Source organism: Dreissena polymorpha, chromosome 2, assembly GCF_020536995.1.
Source record: "Dreissena polymorpha isolate Duluth1 chromosome 2, UMN_Dpol_1.0, whole genome shotgun sequence".
In the NCBI taxonomy this organism is placed as follows: Eukaryota; Metazoa; Mollusca; class Bivalvia; order Myida; family Dreissenidae; genus Dreissena; species Dreissena polymorpha.
The window spans coordinates 131,481,140-131,505,320 of record NC_068356.1 but is presented as its reverse complement, the minus strand read 5'-3'; positions in this window follow the sequence as shown (position 1 = coordinate 131,505,320).

Genomic DNA, 24,181 nt, shown 5'->3' with positions numbered 1-24,181 from the left:
GTAATATGGAATTTTTACACCCATTATTGCTGCTTCTTCCTGTATTTGCGCGATGATTATCTGAGATATTAACTCCATGACACTATATTCTCAAATCTTTTTCTATAAAGAAGGAATGTAGTTGACAATTGTTAATAGTTTTATTTGATCGTTCGTCAAAAAGTTGTAACTCTGTTACTCTTCTTGTATCTTCAATGCAATTGAGTAATTAAATAGTAATTAAATTGAATACGTTTTAATTCCCTTTTATTATTGTTTAATTTGAGTTACAATGCTATGACGTTAAATTTTATTTACACTTAAATGTATTATGAACATTGCTGGGCCAAGTGTGAGGTTGAGCGCTCTATAACCAGGTTTAAACCCCCAATGCTTTGCATGGACCGTTCCAAGGCGGTGACCCCAGCTTTATTCATATTTTGTGTTTATGTTGGTTTGTATTGTGCTGTATTGTGCTGTTTTGTATGTACTGTTTGGGCAATCGGTCACTTGCCTTAAATAAAGGACCAACTAATTGTTTTTAATGAAAATTCAATACTGCTCCAGCAGCTGGAGTTTCACTTCTTTATATGATATCTAAAAGCTTGGTACATGTGAAACGCTTTCTCCATCTACCAAAAAGTAAGATTTAAGTTTTTGAATGCATTACTTTTTTATTGAAACTATTATAATGTTTTGAACACAATAATATCCACAATAATTTATTAAAACACATGGTTATCAAAAACGCTTTTACCCGTAAAATTAGTAAGCACCTATCATATTATAATGCAAATAACTACACTTTATGGAACTCTTCGTCGGTCTCCTGTTGACTATTGATATATCGAAGGTTTCATTTAAATGATGTGGGTTTTAATCATATGATATGTGTTTTTATAATATTTTGCTGTGTGCTTTGATGGTATGATGTGTGTTTGTGATGGTATGCTGTGTGTTTGTGATGATATGCTGTGTGTTTGTGATGATATGCCGTGTGTTTGCCATATTCTGCTGTTTGTCTGTCATGGTATGTTGTGTGTTTGTGATGGCATGCTGTGTGTTTGACATGGTATGCTGTGTGTTTGTGACGGTACGCTGTGTGTTTGTGATTGTATACTCTGAGTTTCATTGAAATGATGTGGGTTTAAAACATATGATATGTGCTTATTATAGTATGCTGTGTGCTTGCCATAGCATTGTGTGTGTTTGTGATGGTATGCTGTGCGTATGGGATGGTATACTGTGTGTTTGTCACGGTATGCTTTGTTCTGTCATGGTATGCTAGTTGTTTGTCATGGTATGATGTGTGTTTATCATGATATGCTGTGTGTTTGCTGTACTATCCTGCGGGTTTATCTTACATGATGTCCTTTTAATTCGCTATGATTAAAGTTGGCATTATTTACATTAAGAACACTCGGTTCTTGTCATACGTATGTCAGTCGGTCCGTCAGTTCGTATTTCCGTCCGTCCGTACGTGTTTCTGTTTGTCTGTCTGTCTGTTTTTCTGTATATCTGTGTGTTTGTCCTTCCGTCCGTCTATCTGTCCATCCGTCCGTCTATCTGTCCAACCGACCGCCCACCCGCCCGCCCGTCCGTATGTCTGTCTTTCTGTCTGTCTGTTCGTCCGCCCGTCCTCCGTCCTCCCCTCCTTCAGTCCGTGGGTCCTTATTTCCGTATGTCAGTGCGTATGTCCATCCGTCCGTACGTCCGTGTATCCGACAGACGGTTAGAATGACAGACGGATATACGGATGTAGGGAGGAAAGGACGGACATGCAGACAGAAAGAAAGATGCACGGACAGTCTGAAGTAAGGACACACGGACGTACACACGAGCAAATGAGCATACGGACATACGGACGGACAGAGAGACATACAATAAAACAGACTGACAGACAAACAGAAAAAACTCACGGACAGACGGACAAACGGAAATAAAGACACACGGACGGACGGTAAAACGAACGGACGGAGGAACAGAGAGAAAGACAGACACACCGACACACCGACAGACAACAGACAGACAGACACACAAACAGATAGACAGAAAGACAGACACACAGAAAAAGAGACAGACGCATGGACAGACGGAAATAAGTATGACGTAACTTTAAGTTCTTTGACAAGAACCGAGTGTTCCGAATTAAAATAACGCAAACTTACATCATAGCGAATGAAAGGATATCATGTTAGATAAATCCGCATGAAAGTACAAACAATACACAGCATACCATGATCAACACACAGCATACCATGACAAAAACAAAGCAAACCATGATAAACCCCTAGCGTAACATGACAAAACACAGCATACCATCACAAACACACAGCATACCATCACATACACACACCATACTATGGCAAGCACACAGCATACCATTATAATCAAATACTATATGATTTAAACTAATACCATTTGAATAAAACTCACAGCATACCATCACAAACACACAGCGTACCATCACAAAGATACAGCATGTAATGCCAAGCACACAGCATGCCATGACAAACACACAACATACCATGAAAAACACACAGGAGACTATGACAAACACACAGCATATCATCACAAGCACACAGCATATCACCACAAACACTCAGCATACCATCACAAACACACATCATATCATTACAAACACACAGCATACTATGACAAGCACACAACATACTTTTATAAACACATATCATATTATTTAAACCCACATCATTTCAATGAAACCTCCGATATATCAATAGTCAACAGGAGACAGACGAGGCATTCCATAACACTTGAATGTAAGCTTAATGCTGTGGTTTAAAAAACTGAGCTCTTTAAGTAGCTTCATTCTTTGTATATTTCATTTAAAGAAAAAGAATGTTGACATGTTCAACAAATACACTTGCATAACGTTCCTTCTAAAAAGGTTTCCTCGTGTCAATACCATTTGCAGGAACTTTCCTTAAATAACATATCAGAACTTTCAGGCCATCTCACCGGGAAATGTTTAATAATATATAGCATTGTATGTCTACAATTGTATACAATGTATTTAAATAGCAAGGTCTCTTTAAACGGATTCTCCTTTCCGTATCAACAGATTATGCAGCGAATTCTTAAAAATACGAATATGAACGCCTACTTATTCAATACCTAACCTTAAGCACTGAAATTTTCTTTGAAACCAGCGTCATAAAAAAAACATTATAAGAAACAAAAATGTATTACAATCGTTTATAGTTATACCAAATAAAACGGATCAAGATACTCAACTTCAAAGTGTCAAAAGTAAATAAATGAAACACTGAACAAATATTACGATAAGTACACCAATATTGCCATATATTGTACATTTACTATTTGTGCTAGATATTTGAATTTTCATTTTCCTGGTAGATGTTATAACACTGACAGAACATCAAGAATTGTGGGCTTGTAATACAACACATTTTAGCGTACATAACGACAAATCGAAATGTCTATATTTTATAATGTTCTATAAATCAAATACTTAAATGTATACATTCTAATAAATATGTCAGTTAAACACTCCAAACATGAAAGATAGTGTCTACTCAAGGACAAATTAACATTGACTAAGATATTTTTTGAAAGAAATTCCTAAAAGAAATATCACGCAGCTCTTAATTTTAAATTTAAAAAAGGTCGTTAAGGAACATCTTAGAATGGCATTATATTTGGTCTGATTATACCACGTGACCTGTTGTTATATTACCAACAACGAGCAGCAATTAAAGCGGTAGTACAAATCTAACAGGCATTCTCGATGATTTAAATTCAGCCGATTGTTTCTGGAGTATTGAATAATACCAATAGAATGTGACATGGAAATCCGGAAATAAAAAGGCGATCGTTAACACCAAGTATTAAGGAATTCTGGATTTTTGTAATACGATAATAACGTACAAGTTATAATGATTAAAATTGATTTGAAACGCTTTGTGAATTTATAAACAAGCAAACAACAACTTAAATGTTGCCTTCATAACCATAGAATGTTGATGTAAGGGAGAATAAAGATTTCAGAAGAGTGAGTCTTGCAATCACAAGTCCCACAGGGCTAGTAGCATTTTGGGAATTTAACACCGCAGTCTTGATGTTAACGGAAACCTCTAAAATCAATAGTACAATGCTTGATCTAGAAGGATATCTAGTTGTTACTTGCTCTTATTTTTGAAAATCTGTAGGTTTTTCTTTGTAATTTGACATTAAGTTATTCTGAAACATAAACACGATCATATAGAATAAATAAAACCAAAAATGATAAAAAAGAATGTTGGATTTAATCATCAAAACTCTGGGTGGTGGACTGATTTATCATCAGCAGCTGAGTGAATTAGAACGTGTTTGTTTGGGGTGTTTGAATGATAACCATTTTTGTAGTGATATACAAGGCGACCATGAAAGTTAAATTGGTTGTGTCACGCATGCTTTTGCATAACCGTTCTATGTACAAGCATGTATGATGACTTACCCCATTACCTGTTTTAACGGTCGTTAAAATACTGTATATAATCTTGTGTATGTATGCGTTCTCCTAACCAGCCTGTTAAAATACTGTATATAATCTCGTGTATGTATGCGTTCGTCTAACCAGCCTGTTAAAATACTGTATATAATCTCGTGTATGTATGCGTTCTCCTAACCAGCCTGTTAAAATACTGTATATAATCTCGTGTATGTATGCGTCCTCCTAACCAGCCTGTTAAAATACTGTATATAATCTCGTGTATGTATGCGTCCTCCTAACCAGCCTGTTAAAATACTGTATATAATCTCGTGTATGTATGCGTCCTCCTAACCAGCCTGTTAAAATACTGTATATAATCTCGTGTATGTATGCGTTCTCCTAACCAGCCTGTATATAATCTCGTGTATGTATGCGTTCTCCTAACCAGCCTGCATTCCGCCTGTGTTCTCAACGTAAATTATTTATTGCGCGAAAAAGCATCTCTTGCGAATAGTTGTATAGACATAGTTTTAATACATAAACACAATATATTAAGAAAACTTAATCAACCAAAAAGCGATGTATAATACAAGGCTATTTATAACATATGTAATTAAATTTCATATCCAAGAATCCAGATCCTGTTAACGTGTTTTCGAGCGTTATAATTTAAAATATGTTTTATGTTTCAATCACACTCGACATAGTGAGCGTTGATTACTTAATATTCTTAACACTAGATGAAGACGTGTTCACGAAAATAAGAGACCATCAAATATGTCTAAAATCACTTATGCTAAAAATCGATGAAGTTTGATAACTATTTATAATTCACAAAATTAGGTGCGAGCGAAGATAATTACCATATGTCGTAATAGGTGACAAAACGAACATGGTGATAGAAATGTATTTTACAAACCATCCGTATATGTTCAATATTCTTGTGCCATATACTCAATAAGTTAATATTTTTTATTGGTCTTTGACGGCAGACCCATTCATGGTTTTCTTGAAATATAGAATTAGCTGAAACACTTAGTATTCGTAAAAAATTACAATTCAACAAGGCTTCTCTGGTCAAAGCTTGCCATTGTGCGCGATTTGTTTGTTCGTGGCTGAGTTATATTGTACCGTTAATTGACTCTTAATCTCCGGATGTGTGCGAAGTTCCAGCATTTCAATTCTGTCAGATGACGCTTGTCAACCTTACATATAACAAATCACTATCAGCTGCTGTACATTTTTACTATCGACCAGGGAACTAAAGATGCGCCTGTATATCCTGTATGACTTTGTGATTGCATTAAGATGCCGGAATGACACACATGTTGCATAACATTTTCTGTCATCAACATGGGAGGACAGACACTTAACTGATATTGACATAACCCTATAATTTTTAAGTCTTAAAAACATGGTTTACAAGTTAAAGTGAATGCGTGTATCCCGTAAATATTTAACAAACATCAAATATTGAACATGTTCATATCGAAGTTACATTTCAAACGTAAGACACGTTCAAATATTGCACTTTCTGGTGGACCAATATAGGTACTGTCACAGGCACAATGCACGATGCTTTCACATAGCATTTTAAAAATAGTTCGTATTACATGTGAACATTTAACTATAAATGCTTGCACACAATACGAAATTATGGAGGCACACTTTTCACTGTATACACTAGTGTGTGTTACATGAGCAGTCTGTAATGAAAATAAAATAATAATATGACAAATACAGGAGGCCGTGAAGGTATGATTGACAACAAAAGTACGTTGAGTGTTGCGCTTGATAGATAATGCCAAAATACTTAAAGGCATGGCAAAGAAAATTCAAACGTAATGAAAGCCGTTAATTCGCAAATCAAGATTCTTGAAATACAATACCGACATTTTTTAGAGGATCGTCTCAATCAAACGGCAAAGTTGCTAGAGCGCTTACATGCACATTCTCTAGAGAACTGTTCTGTTGAGAAACCTGTCACCCGGCAAAATATTACAGTGACACAATATGTCAGATGAATGTTTAAAAGGTGACTAAATCGAATAATTCTCTGTTGCATTGCGTATAAAGATGAATTCGATCCAAGGAGGTTTATGTCCGTTAACATTAAAATGTGTTTCCTGTTTTATAACGTATGGGCTTAATGTGAGGTTAGGTTGACATCAACCGGGTTAAACCCTAAAGGTGTTTTAAGAATCGACCAGTTTAATCCCTAAATGTGTTTTAACCATCGACCGGTTTAAACCCTAAATTTTTTTTAACCATCGCCCGGTTTAAGCCCTCAATGTTTTTAACAATATACCGGTTTAAACCCCAAATGTGTTTGTAACCATCGACCGGTTTAAACCCTCAATTTGTTTTTACATTTATGGAACAAATGAAAGAATCAGAATTATACTATTTTTTGTGAATTTGTGTATGTTGTGTAATGTATGTGTTGGTTATTGCGTAAGTGATTATCGCATGGCTAACCTTTGTAAGGTTCGGCTAGTCTGGAATGTATGAAAAATAAAAGCTCGGCTCACACAACTTTCTTTCATGACATACTTTAATTGATTTCATGTTTTCCTTTATATCTAGTATTATCTAGGATATTATCCTTTAAAACAAGGTAAACAAATCTGCAAACAAAACGAAGAGCTATTATGCACAATAGTTGAGCACATTTCACTGTAGACCAACCCTTGCGGCAAGTTTAGTGCTAACAGAAATACAATGCAAGAGATCTATCAGCCGTTTGTGTTATGATCAAATTTTTGCGCTACTTTCAAACAATATTCGCAAGTGTTTTTTTGTTTTATTTATTTCACATGATGCTACTTGAAAAATAAACAACGTAAAATAAGTTCTAAACGTGTATTGTTTTCAGATAATGTGAAACAAGCGAAAAGAGGTTATTCAAGACAATGTCATAATCACATAAAGTTCTTACTATTCCGTTCCCAATGTTACATTATACATACAACTTTTCAGAGACAGTTTGATGTCGTGTAGCTTTTGTGATCCTTGTTGCGTCAGTCGTCGTACGTCGTCAACGTTCATCCCTTTTCACACTCAAGGTAGAAGTGTTGACACACACTTCATCATCTGGTCCATTGTATTTTCTTTGAAGATATGAAGGGCAAGTAAGAATTAACATCGAGTCGGTTGCAAAATATGTGATCAGGTAGACTCTTCAAAACAACTACTCTAGAAGCGACCTTTTGATTGGAGCTTGATGAAACTTGGACAGAATGTTTTATATTGTTAATATCTAAGCCGAATTATATTTCGGGTCAAGTGGGGTCAAAATGTGTAGGCAGTATTTTTCAGCATCACTCTTTTATACAATTGTCTTTTCTATTTATGAGCAAAGTCTAAAACGTAACAACGTCAAATACAAAACTAGTTCAACTTGTCCAGTAAGTAAAAAATATTGTAACTTGAAATCATATGAGCTCTTTAACGCCATCTTAGCCTTCTTTAAGAATGATCGAAACTATTAACAATCTCAATAGTATACTTTATTGATGATTCGTTTTATCAATAAACAAATGTGTTATATTTTACAGCACGTTATCATGTGGTCCATAAATGAACAAGTATTGACCCTGAAATTAAAGATATAATCACATGCGATTTACCGAAAATATGCAATTTCGATAAGTTAAAATGTATCTGTATAATAGTCGTCTTAACTATGAAAAAAGTACAATAGCATATATATATATATATATATATATATATATATATATATATATATATATATATATATATATATATATATATATATATATATATATATATATATATAAACGAACATTCATACACAAAATTAGATACAAAAAGTTAAGCGTTGGTAGTTTATTGTGAAAAAAACAACACATCCAAAACATAATATTTAAATCCATCGGACGTCGACTTTACAATCTGATCATTTTATAGTTAAATAAGCTCCGATCACTCGTGAATAACAAACGATTATCTACCGAAACCAACAATTATCCGCAAGAGATTGCGTTGTAGCCGAAAATTATGAAGATCGGAATGCTTATCGTTTGATAGGTTACATTTACATTTTTAAACAATATATAAAATGAACTGGGATATTTTGACTGCGTATTTATATTATGTAATAATTGATATAAACAAATATTTATCTAATTATCGTAAAATCTTTTTAGTGCATCCTCGTCGAGAGTTGTGTGATTTGTCCATCGGATTTCATCGCCGTCTTTGTTTCATGAAACTAAATTACTTATAATAATTGAGTTAAAATAAACACTCAGGAAAAAGAACCGATAAGTTTTGACAGTCAAGTAAGTGTACACCGTATACTGTCGGATGTTTTCAGGACATAGAGATCGGACGAAACCATTCAAGCTCTTGCCTTTAACAAGTTTATTTGCACATAACATTTTTAATGTCTGCGCGGTTTCCGCCTCCGCGTGTTAAAACATATAAGTACATAGCGTGTAATGATGTTTTTAAGGTGTAAGTTATTTAACACGTGCATTAGGAATGTGTTACATGTATGCATGTGACCTATTTATCTGTCCAGATGTATAGATAAGTTTCTATAATATATTCTGTTAGAAAATAAAAAAAGCCCCAGTAAACGACTTGATATTAGAAGATTTATAAATACCAATGGTAAACATAGTATATGTAGAGAAACTTATTATGACAATGACATGGTCGAAACTAACGAGCTGTGGTACCAGTGCAATTAAAACATATTTGAGAAACAAGAACTACCGGTAATCACTCTACATTTGAATTCCGTCTAGTTTGAAGTTCCGCATTGCTAATGTACAGACCGCTGAATGCTGCGTTCACATTCCCAGTTGTTTTTAACACACTAAAAATTGTAAGCATTTTGAAGCAATACTGATATCATATATAGTGACAAGTCATTACAAGTCGCCAAGTCTATTTTCTACTATATAAATTACTTAATACATCTTGACATACGGTGTGTTTTTTAAAGGTGTTCATAAGTTTATATAATTGGTCCACGTTTACCCTTATAAATAGCATACACGAACGGAACAAGGATAACGAAGCATTTGTGTTTTAAGTATACAAATTAATAATGATGCGCAATGTCATTAACTCAAATAACAAAATATCTGCATTAATTCGAAGGCATGTTTTCGTTAAAGGGATAATGCGGAAGTTTTTGGTTTTTTTACCAATAGTGGATATATTTAATAGTACGTAAGCAAGTAATACATACTAATATAATGTGAAAAATGAAATAAACATAGGATCACCGGCTATCTTTAATTTTATTCGCATATACGCAACATTCAGTTTCGAATAAACACTGTCAAATTTAATATTGTGTCAACAGTTTATATCATTACATAAAAGTTAAAATTGGCAAATGTTAAGCTATATTACACTAATATTACTATATTTTATGAAAACAAACATAACGCATGAAATGCATTCGATTGAACAAATGTAACTAAGTCGTAATTACCTTAATAAGACCGCAAAACGGATCCAAAATCTTACTAGTATAATAATATACATGATTAAAATTCCACCCAAATAAAAGATTTTTTCCAAACTTCATAAAATCTACATCTCTCTATGTTTTCAGAATAAAACAACAATAAACAATTTTGGCCACCGTACTATTTGGGGACTACACAAATAGCACTACTTACAAGTAAGTTTCAAGTGCTACCATTCTGCTGACTAAAATTGTAATTTTTAGGAATGAATTCATACCGTTTGAATACATACACGTAACATAGTTGTTAACGTTGTCATATCAAGGTAAAAGAAAAAATCAAAACTAAACCAGAACACATTCTCAAAACCTAGACAAACAACGACGACTTCGATTTTCCTACAAGTATGAAATAATACGTCTTAAAAGTGCGTTGGTGTTCAAAAGAATTCATATTATAATTTCAGCAGAAAATAAAATAATGCACATTTTTAGATCCAAATAAATTTGCATGGTCGTGGAGTTATGGAGAGTTCCTAACACCAGTTAAATATAACATATTTGCATAAAAGCATATTTCCGGTGATAGGATTCAAATATCCTTGAAATAAAAATCTGGCACAAGATCCCTAAAGGTGATGCGTTGTGATATTCCTCATCTCAATATTTGTTCAGGAAAAGCGTCTGTGTTCACCAAAACTTCACTGATGTGTTTTAAGATTAGACGCAGTATACGAATTGTGCGCAGGAGGTTACATTTAATAATCTCTCAGATGTACAAATAAAACAAGTTCAAAATAGTACACTTTGAATCGTGCATATTTTTCTTATATAACATGCCATAACATTTTTAATTTGAAATGCCTTCAACAAAGAATACTATTTAAAAGGGGTAAACGTACGTGGGACTGTATGTGTAAATTGGTAAACGTGTGTGGGACTATATGTGTAAATTGGTCAACGTATGTGTGACTATATGTGTAAATTGGTCAACGTATGTAGGACTGAATGTGTAAATTTTCGGGAATTCGCGGCAAATCCCAGATCCGTCAATTTTAACAGTACACACGATCCGAATGTCTGCTTTATACAACCGAAAGAAAATACAGGCAAAAACAAGCAGAATGGTTTAATGCGTGAACACTCCACAATCAAGTTTTAATCCAAGTTGATCTTAGATCTGTTCATGTCCAAATTAAGAACATCGTATGACATATTTAAGTTACTATGCAGTTATAGACGAAGTATGATTACTAAGAACAAACCTTTAGTGTTAGTCAATTTCAGTACTGCTATTCATCGACGTTCAGTCAGTGAAACGATAACGTGTTGTACTATCGCGGGGAAGAAATGACTAAGATTTATATGTATTTACTGCACATGTAGTTTTAGTATCAAGGTTTCTTTCAAGTAAACACTACTTAAGTAGCGCATTTGGAGAAGGCACGCATCAAAGAATCACGAATTCCATGGCATTTGAATATGCAAACTGATATCAGTTTAGGAAGCTGCATAGCATAAAATAATTATGTATTTACAATTAACATCATTTTTAAACTACTAGGTGAACTGTATCGTGAATATATGTAAGCAGCTTTCAGCCATAGCATTCTGGCGACATAAGGGGCGCCTCTACGACCATTTTTACACTCGTCGCCTATTTTTTTGTTCTGGTCTTTATATGTGTTGTACTGCAGTGTTTTCGTGTTGACGACTTTCAAGCAAACCAAAAAGCCATCACGAACGTTACCCGCAAAACGACAAAAACGGTACCACGAAAGCACGACAAATTTACCCGCAACACCGACACAAATTGCGGAAATACGACAAATTTGACTTGTCGGCTCTTTCTAGCTCCGGCGTGTTCTTGTGTTGCTTTTTGTGTACGCGAGTTTAAGCAAAATAAACGTAAGATGATTGCATAAGAATGCAGCCTTATTTAACACTAGCATGATTAACATGTGAGTTGTGAAATCGTCTGTACAGTTACTATTTACACAATTTCTTTAAAAAAATAATAAAATAGATATCTCTAGGACACTGGATGTAGACTCTCATTTAGAGTTTGCGTGACATGACTCTGTTTACGTGACTTTTGTGACCAATTTATATTGAAGTATTGACGCGAACCCATTTATTGCGAATACTATCACGCATATAATCCCATTTAATAATTATTTCTTCGCACTTTTATATTACATTGCCTTTCAATACATTATGTTTGGCTATTTTAGCGTTATACACCTTTGAACAATTAATGAAATTGTTTACATCAAGATTTGTATGTAATAGTGAACATAACGATGCGAGGTTAATATAGGGTCGAATATTTTCTTTACAAGGATGTCTTCACACGAAGCTTCAATCATAGGAGATTTTAAGCACAAGTTAATTTAATGCAATGACTCTTACATGACAATCGGCTTAATTGTTTTAGATAAAGCAGACAATAAAATGCATGTTATTCGGAAACAATTATCAGCAAAACCAAACAGTTTGATTGAAGATCTTGGAAGGTGTTAAGCGATAAAAGGTTAAGTTTAAATTATACGTGTGTATATCAACCGTATTGTCGCTGTATTGGTATTGAAACATAGGTAAATATTTTACAATTATATTTACATACAACATTTTGGCATTCTACTTTTATTTGTTATTGTCTGCATATGTCTTTCTGAACATTTCGCCATATGTGTTTGCATTGAATTTAAATCACCAAATGACGGCCTGAAGTTATTGAAGTTAACCTCATGATGTTTAATCAAGTGGCGTCTATGAATAGCTCGTATCAATGTATTTCTCAGAATGATAAGCGGATTTTACAAAAATACAACGTTCACCCATAAGCTTTAAAATAAATTACTGATAAACAGTACGGTCATATTAGAATCGACATTTTTCGGTGATAATTATTTTTTTGTCGAACAACACACCGAATGGCAGTATGGATGAGTGTTATCAAATGAGTGTCATACTTGAGAAATTAATTTCAAAGTATCGCTAGTCCTTACCATGGGTTATATAATATAAATTTGATTATCATTATCATGCTATTTTGTTGCTCGCTTTACTCGCTGAGCTTCACATAACGTTAATGTACACATTGTTATTAAATTATTATTTAAACAACTCTGCGTTGTGAACATAAATATAGGGATAAACAAATCATGGGTCTTTACTCTGGTACAATATGTTTACGTGTCATTTTCAAATACGTTTACGAACACACTAAATTAAAGCCTTTCGCGTTCATTAGGGTACTAACGCTTTAATAAAACACACATTATGAACTGAAACAAATACATTTTACAAGATAATGTTAAACGTAACATGTTATTATCAATTAATACCCAAAATGCATCACTACCGTGACAAACGTGGTTAAGGTTATATGCGTTCGATTCTGATTTTGGTACAAACATAGAGACAGCTTAATTACCTGCCAAGTCTTTCATATTGTTTCTGTTTTCCAGCGTAATTTACGTATTTGACTGATTTATACGTGTATCTGTGTTTTTTTCTGATTAGATCCATTATGGTAATGTGGTTTTGATTTCGTATGCCTATTGGCACTTTATTACGTGTTGTTCCACATGTTGTAAGATAACTACCAATGCTTTGCATTGACCGGTCCAAGGAGGTTGTCCCAGTTTCTATCATTTGTATTTTTATAGTACGCTTGCTAATATGAAAGTGGTCTATCAGAACAATAATTTGTATCCCTATATAATTTATATTATTTCTTGTTTGCTATATTCCATTATCAATTTGTTTGTTTGTTTATACACGACCGCAATAACTAGCGCCATCTCTTTTTGGAGATGCAATATTTTTTCGTAACTTATGAAATAAGATGGAGACATTTAGATAATGAGTATGCTATATAGTAGGGATTCCTACATCGTCGGATACCCACGACTAATTCATTCCGTTACTTTCCAGCATTAGCTGTTGGACAATAAAAGCAATAGACGCCGTTTTTACCTTAACTGTAACATTTCAGTAGACCAGTAGTCGCAGTTTACAAAAAGAATTTCGCTTTGGAGATGTCAATGCTTCGCCTTGATAATTGCGATTTGATACACCAAGCTTTTCCTTCCACCTGTCCGAGTGCTTTAAAAGACATCGCGCCCATGTAAGAGACTAGAGATACTTTTACTCTGAAAGTCGTTTAAATTCTCAATTTTAAAGTATACGCATGCACGACGAAATTCCATTTCTACGTACGACGCAATTTTGACAACAAACCCGAAGTCTCTATAGTGCGAGTTGTATCATTGGTAAAAAATATCCTAATGAAACCGTGAGGGATCCAATGAAATTACTGGATTTTACACACCCTAAAACGGTCGATAAATGGAGAGTAACGGAATGGGTCGAACGTGGGTATCCGACGATGGGGTTCCTACATATTTCGCCTTCTTTAAAAAATTTGGCAACGTAGCGTAACTCGGCGAACATTATATAATACAAAAATGCAAAGACACATACCATACAAAGCTATTTGGGAACGTGAGAACTTGTATATGTTGCTCCATGGTGGAGTTTTACCAAGTTAAACCGAGTATATACGATTTTGTCAAATATTAATAAATTTATATAAAATGTGCAAAAAACTTATTATATGTATATATTTTAATATTAAATAAAATAAAAGTTCAGAAGAACATGTGTTGAAAAATGCGAATTAAGCCAGATATTTTATTCTGAAATCGAAAAAGACTGTACATTCGAATTCACCAGCATGTATATCATGCATGTAAGATGTGAATCTAAACTTAGTTTAACGGTTCATTTCAAATTCCTGCAACGATAACTATTCATACGACACACGAACACTAACTCTGGTCCTAATAAAAAGACGAATGCTTTGGTTATTATAGGAAAATATGTTCGTCACAATCGGCTCGGGGCGCTCATTTGTCGTTGCTGCATCTTATGAAATTCGTATTTAATGTATAATTTGTCTAGCATATTTTGTGTTATTGTAGCATATTTTAACAATATATAACAATTGCACCCATATTCAAAATCGTATAATCCCGCTTTAAACGAAGATTTTACCTGTATGACGAGCGAATTTTAACCCAAATAAAGCGCTTATGACGTCAGACGAATTCTTTCAAAATATACAATTTACAATTTAACAAAAACATTGGCTTCTCGTCGATTTACTTTATATTTTTACAAATAGATTTCGAAAATTCCATTGATATATTATTTGACAGTCGTAACAAAATATTGTAAATTTGAGTTTGGTAGAACATGGGCCTTGTTCAAACGATTATCTATTATTTAACAAAATTACGATATTGAAAATCTATCTATTATGTACCCCGTTTTATTAAAAAAATCAGTTGTAAATATGCACCAACACATTTTAAATATGCTCAGAAACATGAACAAAGCCTGTACGATATATCCCGAATTGTGTTGTTCGCAAAACGTGCACGACAAAGTATCAACCAGCCACACAATTTACCCCTCCCCTCCTAACAAACACGTTATCTCACTCACACACCCACACGCAACCAAGCATATACACACGGACTAGGATTCCACGCTATGCCCTTACGCGATTATCATAGCGGGGAAATAAAAACAGTTATTGATCCCAACCTATTGTTTCCTTGAATTTGGAAACCTAGCATCATATTTCCACCTTACTGATACCATTTCTTACAGAAACAATGCTGCTTTTTTATGTGATTGCACTTAAGTGTAATTTAACTTTGCACACTGTTATTGCAGATATGGATATTGAAACGAGAAAGGCTAGAAATAAAAACTTTTCGACATATAAAAACATAAAAAATTACATGACTTTATGATGTGAAACAATATTCAATTAAATAGAATGCATATCAATATAATCGTTTTCTTTATCGAGTTCGATTAACATTTTCTTCAACTTTAATTTTAGCCCAAAATCAATAACATTATTAAAGTCTCAAAGAGTTAAGACGCCCCAATAGTTGAAGACCCGAAATAAGAGGAGGAGGACGGTTGCTTTTCTACTTTAAAAAAGTGGTGTTTTCGCTGTGATCTTTAAGACCGTCAACAACCGCATATTAACCGGTTAACACATATGTTTGCGCTTGCGCTATACAATGTTAAAACTATTGTGACAAACGTCAGCCATATCATCGACTATTCAATGTGTTTCAAATTCATTAAAATATGTTTACTGCACAATATCGAATGGGCAAAAACTTAATCAAACTTTGTATTTGTTCGTTCGACCATTAATAACCCTGAGAAATGTGGCAACAAGTTGTATATGCTATTCTTACTGTCAATAACTGTTCCGGAGCCATGAGAAGTAAAAGATACCACCACCACTAGCATCAATATTGCAGTCAATAGGATGGTCTTATATTTCGCATGAGCAATAAATGTACCATAGTCATGAGTTTTATAAGACAAAATAAGCCTTACTATTTTAGTGAATAATATAGTCTCAAATATCTTTTGGGGAATAATTCTAACTAACCACTATATTTAAGATATAACAGCAACCAGCATTATCATTTTAGTGCATATACGAGTCTGTCACTTTTTACGAGAAATTATTATATACTAGCCGATAGACAAAAAGAAATAACATCCACAAGCATAATCACTCTAGTCCCTATGTTGGTCTCACATTTCTCAAAGACAATAAGTCTTTCTTAATCTTTAAAAATTTTAATAAACACCACCAACAGCAAAATTATTTTAGTAAATATACTGGTCGGACACTTTTCACAGATAAGATTACTGACATCAGCAACATAATTGTAGTCAATAAGTTGTTGTCATACATCTCACTTGCAGCAATTTACCATAGCCATAGGAAATATAAGACATTTCCACCACCAGCATCATGAATTTAGTTAATAAGTTGTTCTTACACTGTGACTAAACTGGGCTTACTCTTCTCTCGGGCAATTACTCTTGCATAACAGGACAAGTGCCCTATGTGGCAGATTAAAATTTGTATGTTCTCGAACTGTTAGATCATTTGACTGTCTTTGCTATATTTTCTAAACGTACTTTTAAGACAACAATAAGCAAATAAAAAACATAAATCAGGGTCTATCTCCTGAGTTTTATTGTATGAAAAAGATTTTACTTGTATTGAACTAGTAATAAAATGTAAACTTCAGCCGATTCACTCCGCATCGTTTTTTTCTAATTATATTACTTAAATGTAAAAGGTAAATTAAGTCAGTCGATTTAATGCGCAAACTGTTCACCTAATATACATGCACGAAAACAATTGTTATCCAATTCTGCAAACAACCTGCAGTATCTTTTGGGGGTATTTATTTTTCATATTAGTTACAAAACTCAAAGGTAGACAATATTTTACTCTGTACATGCATACATTATTACCTAAGCATTGCATATCCACCAATTGGCATTTTAGTCATGTCGCTGCTTTCGACAGCATTAGGCTGCTGATAAGCTTACTTCACAAACCCAGAGATTGGTAGGCTGCTTGGTCGTTGTCTAAACGGTCATTATGACAACATTTGTCGAACAATTGCAACAACATAGAAGAAATCCAACATTAATTCACGGAAAAAGGCACACAGGACAAACTAAAACTATTAAAACTGAGGGTATCGCTTGGAAAGGTCATTTCAAAGCCCGGTTTTTGAACCAGTTAGCAGGGCATCGTATTCATTTTAACGTCAAGAACATAAATTTACAACACGGCAAGAACACAGAAAATAATTTTAGGTCACCGTCGTCGAATGGTCTATGCAAAAGCATTATGGCTTGAACCGAGATGGAGGTTCATTTAACCTTTAGCTCAGATTAATATAAAAGAAACATGTGCAAAAAGAAATAAATCTTATCATATTTAAAATCATACACTAAATAACAATAATTTGCTTTGATTTAATAACCACTTAACTAATCTGAAAATCAGAGCAAAACTCGTTCCTGTTTAAGTTCCATTTAAACGAAACAGGAAGGAAACAAAAACAATTCTATGAAACAGTAATGATAAGATTTATACCCGCTGTGAAGCCGTTAGCCAGTGTGAGTGTGTTTTACGTATTTATACCATCATGGCGCAACTTGTCTTGAATGCTTGTTGAACGTATTCTACACATATTATATTTTTGAAATCCGCACATGCTAATGAGGGACGGCATTTGTCGCATAGAATAGATTTCCGTTTAAAAGATACTTCGGAACGGAGTGTCCGCCAGTCCATGCATACGGACATACTGCACTTCAGACTGCAACTTCCATGAGTATTTGTGCTTCGTTGTATGACCTGGTTTGCATTTACATTCACTTAATCGTCGTGACGTAATAAACGTGAATCACATATTAATGTGTGTACATATTTAAATAATCTTTTAAATACCATGTTAATTTGACGACGCTTTTGTTGCTCTTTATTTTGTATACTTTTGTTGCTCTATATTTTGTTCATTTAACATTTAATTCATCCTATTTATTTAAAGCAATTTAGGAAAGCAATATGCATTTCTTGGATTAGCCAAACTGGACAGAAATGAAGCATCACAAATTTTGACAATTTTTTAAAATATGTATTTTGTTCTTACAAAACGTATATTTAGAATATACAATGCGGGAACTGTTGTTACAGCAGAGGATGGGATGTACCCTCTGTCCCCTCCTCCCTGATGATTTATTCCTGTATGTATGTACACATGAATTTCATGCATGTAGTATTTTATAATTATTTTGTGTGAATTGTTAACTTTAAGTGAGTACGCGTCATGAGATACTCTTACTTTTTAGAGTTTATTCAAAGTTATGTGGGCAGAACTCAGAAAAAATACACTTATAAATTTGAAATAAACTGCTTTCACAAATTAGTCCTATCTCTTTGCTCAAGAGCAACGTTTTTCAATTTGTTGAATGCTTCTTGGTTTCTGGAAACTCCTATAACTATTGGTATAAGCTCTCTCACGAAAAACGGAAAATGACATTTTTTATTTAAGAGGTTTAAAACATTTACAAAAGAATACGTGCATGCGTTCCTAAATTGTGTTATAAAATATGCGGTTCGATGTCTGTTATACCAAAGAAGACAATCATAAATCCTGTAATCACCTGCTTTTAAAAACACGTGCTCTATAAACGTTGTTGGTTTACACTTTTCCAGTGATAAAGATATATCAATGATTGCATGACCGTCAATTACGTTGTTTTGTCATCGGTTAATTTAGCATACACTTTGTCGGGTAATCATTCGTGGCAATTAACGCCGCATGCGTCATAAATCATTACTTAAATAATAATCGACGCTAATGACAGTCTGTGTATCGGTTTAAGAAGCAAAAATCAGAAAAAGGATGACAACTTGTAAAACGAGCAGAAAAGCATGTTTAAATAGTACGAAATGTTACTGCTTCTGATAAAAATACCAATAAAACGTATTGTTTGGTCGCTTTCTTTTACTTTTCATTGAATACGTAAGTACCAAAATCAGCCACATCTTTAGAACTTAACGGTTATTTTAGTATGTATGCTGTTTAACTCTTGAAGTTGATTCATATGATGGTCCTTGTGGACGATGTCTGTCACTGCGCAAATCAGAAAGAAATGTTATGAAGATTAATGGCAGGAGACTTTTTGCACCAAGAGCTTATTAACAATGACGTCAATTGATGCCAAGTGAGTTAAGTGACACTCATATTAGCCACAATTAGCCAGCAAAGTCTAGGCTATTGTTAGTGGGGTCAACGCTCCATTATCAATAACAATTTAACTATATTAACGCATATTTCACGTACAACTCTTCATTCAATCTAAGGACGCACGTTAAAATTTGTCATCATATACTATTCCTTAAATTGGGTATGCAACAGAAAAAAATAAGTACGTGCCTTATGTGTTTGCATGAGAAACGAAAATTGGACGATTTATAACACTCTTCCCTAAATGTAATTCGACACATGCTTATTATTCAACACATTTTTCTTTTTCTTTAACTTCCCAATGCAATATTAGTTCACTGACTGGTTTAGAGGCATGGTTACCGACAAAGTTTAGTCTTATGTGAATTACAGTAGGTATATGAATCAATCCCTTATTGTTATTTTTCTAAAAGTCAGCAACTTTATAGTTTTAAGAAAATGTTTCTGCACGATACGACTTTATATTACTTTTACGATTTCGAGATACCAGAATACGAATCAATTAGAATGCCAAAAGTATTTGCTAGATGTTGAATTACAAAATTTACGTTATAAGTGAAAATGTATATTGCTCAATCTTATAAGATACACATAATTTTACAATTTAATCCATAGCACACGTATTCGTTGTACTTATCTTAGTATAATTAAAATTGTGTTTAAATTATAAATGTGCATTTAATTATGATTTGTCTATTATGTAAGTGTTATGTCTTTTAGGATCCCTATCAGAAATTGATTGTTAATTAAAATTTTTTTTTGATAATTACAATTTGCCTGTTATGCTAAAAGGATGTATGCATCAACCTATGTACTTTACCGACTTAATAGGCTGAATATGCTATATAGGCTAAATCGCTATCACGTTTGATAACACCATTAAAACAAGTTTCACACCTGAAAACATACAAATACAACATTTCAATAAAACATGAACCAGGCCTTTTTTAACTCTAATTCACATTTAAATGTCATCTTAAATATGGTTAACAAAAAGCATTGTTTTTCATACGGTGAATAATCTACGGAACACGACAATTTTCGTGTTGTATCATTAACGTTAAAATGTCATCTTAAATAAGGTTTGGCTAAAGTATTAATTTCCAAAGGCTAGCCGCTTTAGACTTAATGGCCTTTATGAAACTAGATCGTCATATAAGCTGTACTGTCGTCAATTGTTGTATTGGTAATCTCCTTACAATTCAAACGAACATCTTGAATCATCGTTAAATATCACTTGCATATGTCATATGGGTACTCTTTTGATTTTAACATATAAGCGCATAAACAATGACGACAGTACATAACAGACTACATTAATCATGAGCGTTAAGTAAAATAGCAAATATAATGTAGGGAAAGTCCTATTGACATTTGCCGTATGTTCTAGTTTACTTCATATGACATTTTTTGCTGTGATTATTTTGAACAATGCTTATTATTGGTCGGAACCATAATTGTACAAGAGATAATTATATGCTGAAGGATGCGAAGGAAAGACGTGTATATTTACTTGTAGCGATATAAAGGAAATATTTCGTTGATTTACTATTAGACGTCATTTCAAATAAATTTGGTGTATTTTTTTTTTATACATTTATTGCTACAATTCTGTCAAGTTAAATTTTAATCTTATCTTGATAAAACGCTTGGCATAATTGTTTTATATATCAAAAGAATGTATTGACTCTTATTTTGAGAATGTTGGACACATATCAAACGAAATTTTCAATATAACTGACCGATATTGTATAATTACAACTATAAATATAGGTGCGTCAGTCATCTAGGTGCGGTTGTTTGAGAAAATAGTATACCACTTATTGACATATATTTGTGATGATTCAATTCGTCTGTCATTTTTACTAAGCGGTTTTTGTGTAAACTTATTATTTAACATTTCTGTCAATGCTCGCATTTGGTCTATATTTTGCGATTTTTTATGCAGTGAAAACTTAAAAGGCCAATCTAAAAGAACTTACTCGGAAATCAACGAATCGTTATGTACAAATAACTTTTTACTTAAATATGAACTTAGTTCGTATGAATATTTTCATATTGCAAAAAAAATAGGCCACTTTAACTTGAATTTAAACAAATTTATTTGTACCTAATATGAATAAATAATCAGACACGCCCATAACTAAGTTCCAAATAATACGTATTGGGTTAATGCTCTTAATTCATGGGATATAAACATTTGCAATAGTTTTTTGAATACCATCAACTGTTGAACTATTTACGAGGACTGAAATTTGCCAAATTGTTTGAATTTGGCTAAAATTAGCATATATATATATATATATATATATATATATATATATATATATATATATATATCTTAACATATGCTCTAGAAATAAACACCATTTTGCAAACTTTTCTTAAGTGTACGCGTGTTATAATGCGAATATTATGTGAGCTCATGAAATTATTAACTCTGGCATGAATATCAATTACGGTTCTGACAGAGGGTTTCAAGCCGATCTTTATATTCTCCGCACATTTAGCTCATGATTGTCTGTTTAAGTATTAATTTGTATTTCTTTACAAGTACAAACTTTAACATGTTTAAACGTGGTTTTTATAAAACATGCGAAACCTTAATAGTAAAATTGATGGCGCCTGTGTTAACTATTTTTATTCAATCAATGTGTATAACTTATATTATACATTTGTACCCACTCGAAGCTCTTGAATTAATTAGTGAAACATTGAAAGAAATGTGAAGTATGTTTTTCAATATGAGTATTATTACCCATGAATGCACAAGCGCATAAATGGGAAACCAATACTAAAGAAAATTGATTAAAAGATCATCCTTTTATTATGAAAACGGGAGGCCCATGTATTAAATGTTTATTCGTCTTCTTAAAAAATGTTAAAATCATTCCCCTCGGTTCAAAACGGGCCATACCTCTTTAGTCACATGCTCATTTCAGACTTAAATAAAAACATAACTTTAAAAAATTCACCGAAACCATTATTTATTTATTTATTTACACAAAAAGTGTTCAGTAATAATCTTAAACATGGTCTATATGGACATAACATTTATTAAAACAGGTTTTACACTTGTGCTTGTTGTCCTGCTTATTATATATTTTTTCAGTTAACCAATGTTCTGCTTGGTTACTCTTTCCATGTTATATATTGTATGTTAGCTTTTCTTAGATGCTGCCTGCCTATATTTTTCAGTTGAGTAGTAGCGGGCATTGGGGCACTTACGCTTTGTTCTAGTACCAGCAAGTACTAGAGAAGCAAATATGTCATAAATTGGACGTGTTCACCTTTTTGGACATATGTTGACATTCCAACGTCAGTAAGAACCTAGAGCTCAGCTTACTGCCAATGCCTGCTTTGTTGTTTGTTTGTAATGTTCGTCTTATGCTCCTTATTATGCTTTTAATTAGTTCTATCTATGTGCTTAATGTTTCGTTTCTTGTGTGCTTTACAATGTTTGAAATATGTATATATGTGCTATGTATTTGTTATTCATATGCTTTAATATGCTTTTAAACGTGTATTTATGTGATATACCTGCTTTAATATCTTAAATTTATATAAGTTCTGCTATGCTGTGTTTTAAGTGTTTAAATGTGAATAATACATGTGTTAATATTGAACCATGCAATAAAATGTAATGTAGTTTTAGGTATCTTACCCTTTGTCTTATATGTATGTGTTTGTAACATGTAAAATAGTATGCTCCTAATCTACATTTGTACTTAATTAGTGTGTTATGTGCTTAAACTATGTCTTTGTACTTTAAATGCTTATATAATATGCTGAAATTCTTTGAGCTCATTTATACGTGTTATACTATATGCATCTGTTTGTCGGGAAATAGCTCATGAGCTTATGTTTATTGTTGTTCATATCCGACGTAAAATAAAGATTCTTGTAGTGCGTACACTAATTCGATGAACCACAAAAGCATTAATACAGTAGTGAATTTGGTTGAGAATGCCTAAGTTGAATCTGCTTAAAAACGGTGGTATTTATTCGAAACACATCTTGTACCAGAAATACATGTACAAATATATATATATATATATATATATATATATATATATATATATATATATATATATATATTACTAAACGCAAACATGTCTGAGTAAAATAGTATGATGCAAAGTCGGACATGCTCTCAGCTTCCTAATCCTACAAACCTACTATTATAAACCCTTCAAAATTATAAACGAGGAATTAGAAAGCATATAACAGATATGAAAGGTAAATCTCCAAAGGCTGTTTGGACTTATATAAACAGTTTTAACAAACACAATAGCAAAACAACGTAAAGTTGTCACTATTTTATGAGTATTTTAAGAAATGAAAAAAATATGTGCCGCTAACAGTTACGACAACGACGAGGAAAATGAAAATTTCACAAACGTCATTATTGATCTTGTTTTAAATGAAAATATTTCCACTGCGGAAATTCTTAATGCCGTTAAAATGCCTCTTGTCATAAATTTCTGTCTTTTTACCAAAAAATATTTAATACGGTATTTGTTAGCGGATTTATTCCTGAATCATGGCTAATTGGTTGTTAAGTGTCAATTTATAAAAACAAGGAAGCTACAGAAGATCCCCAAAACTACATACCTATAACGCTACAAA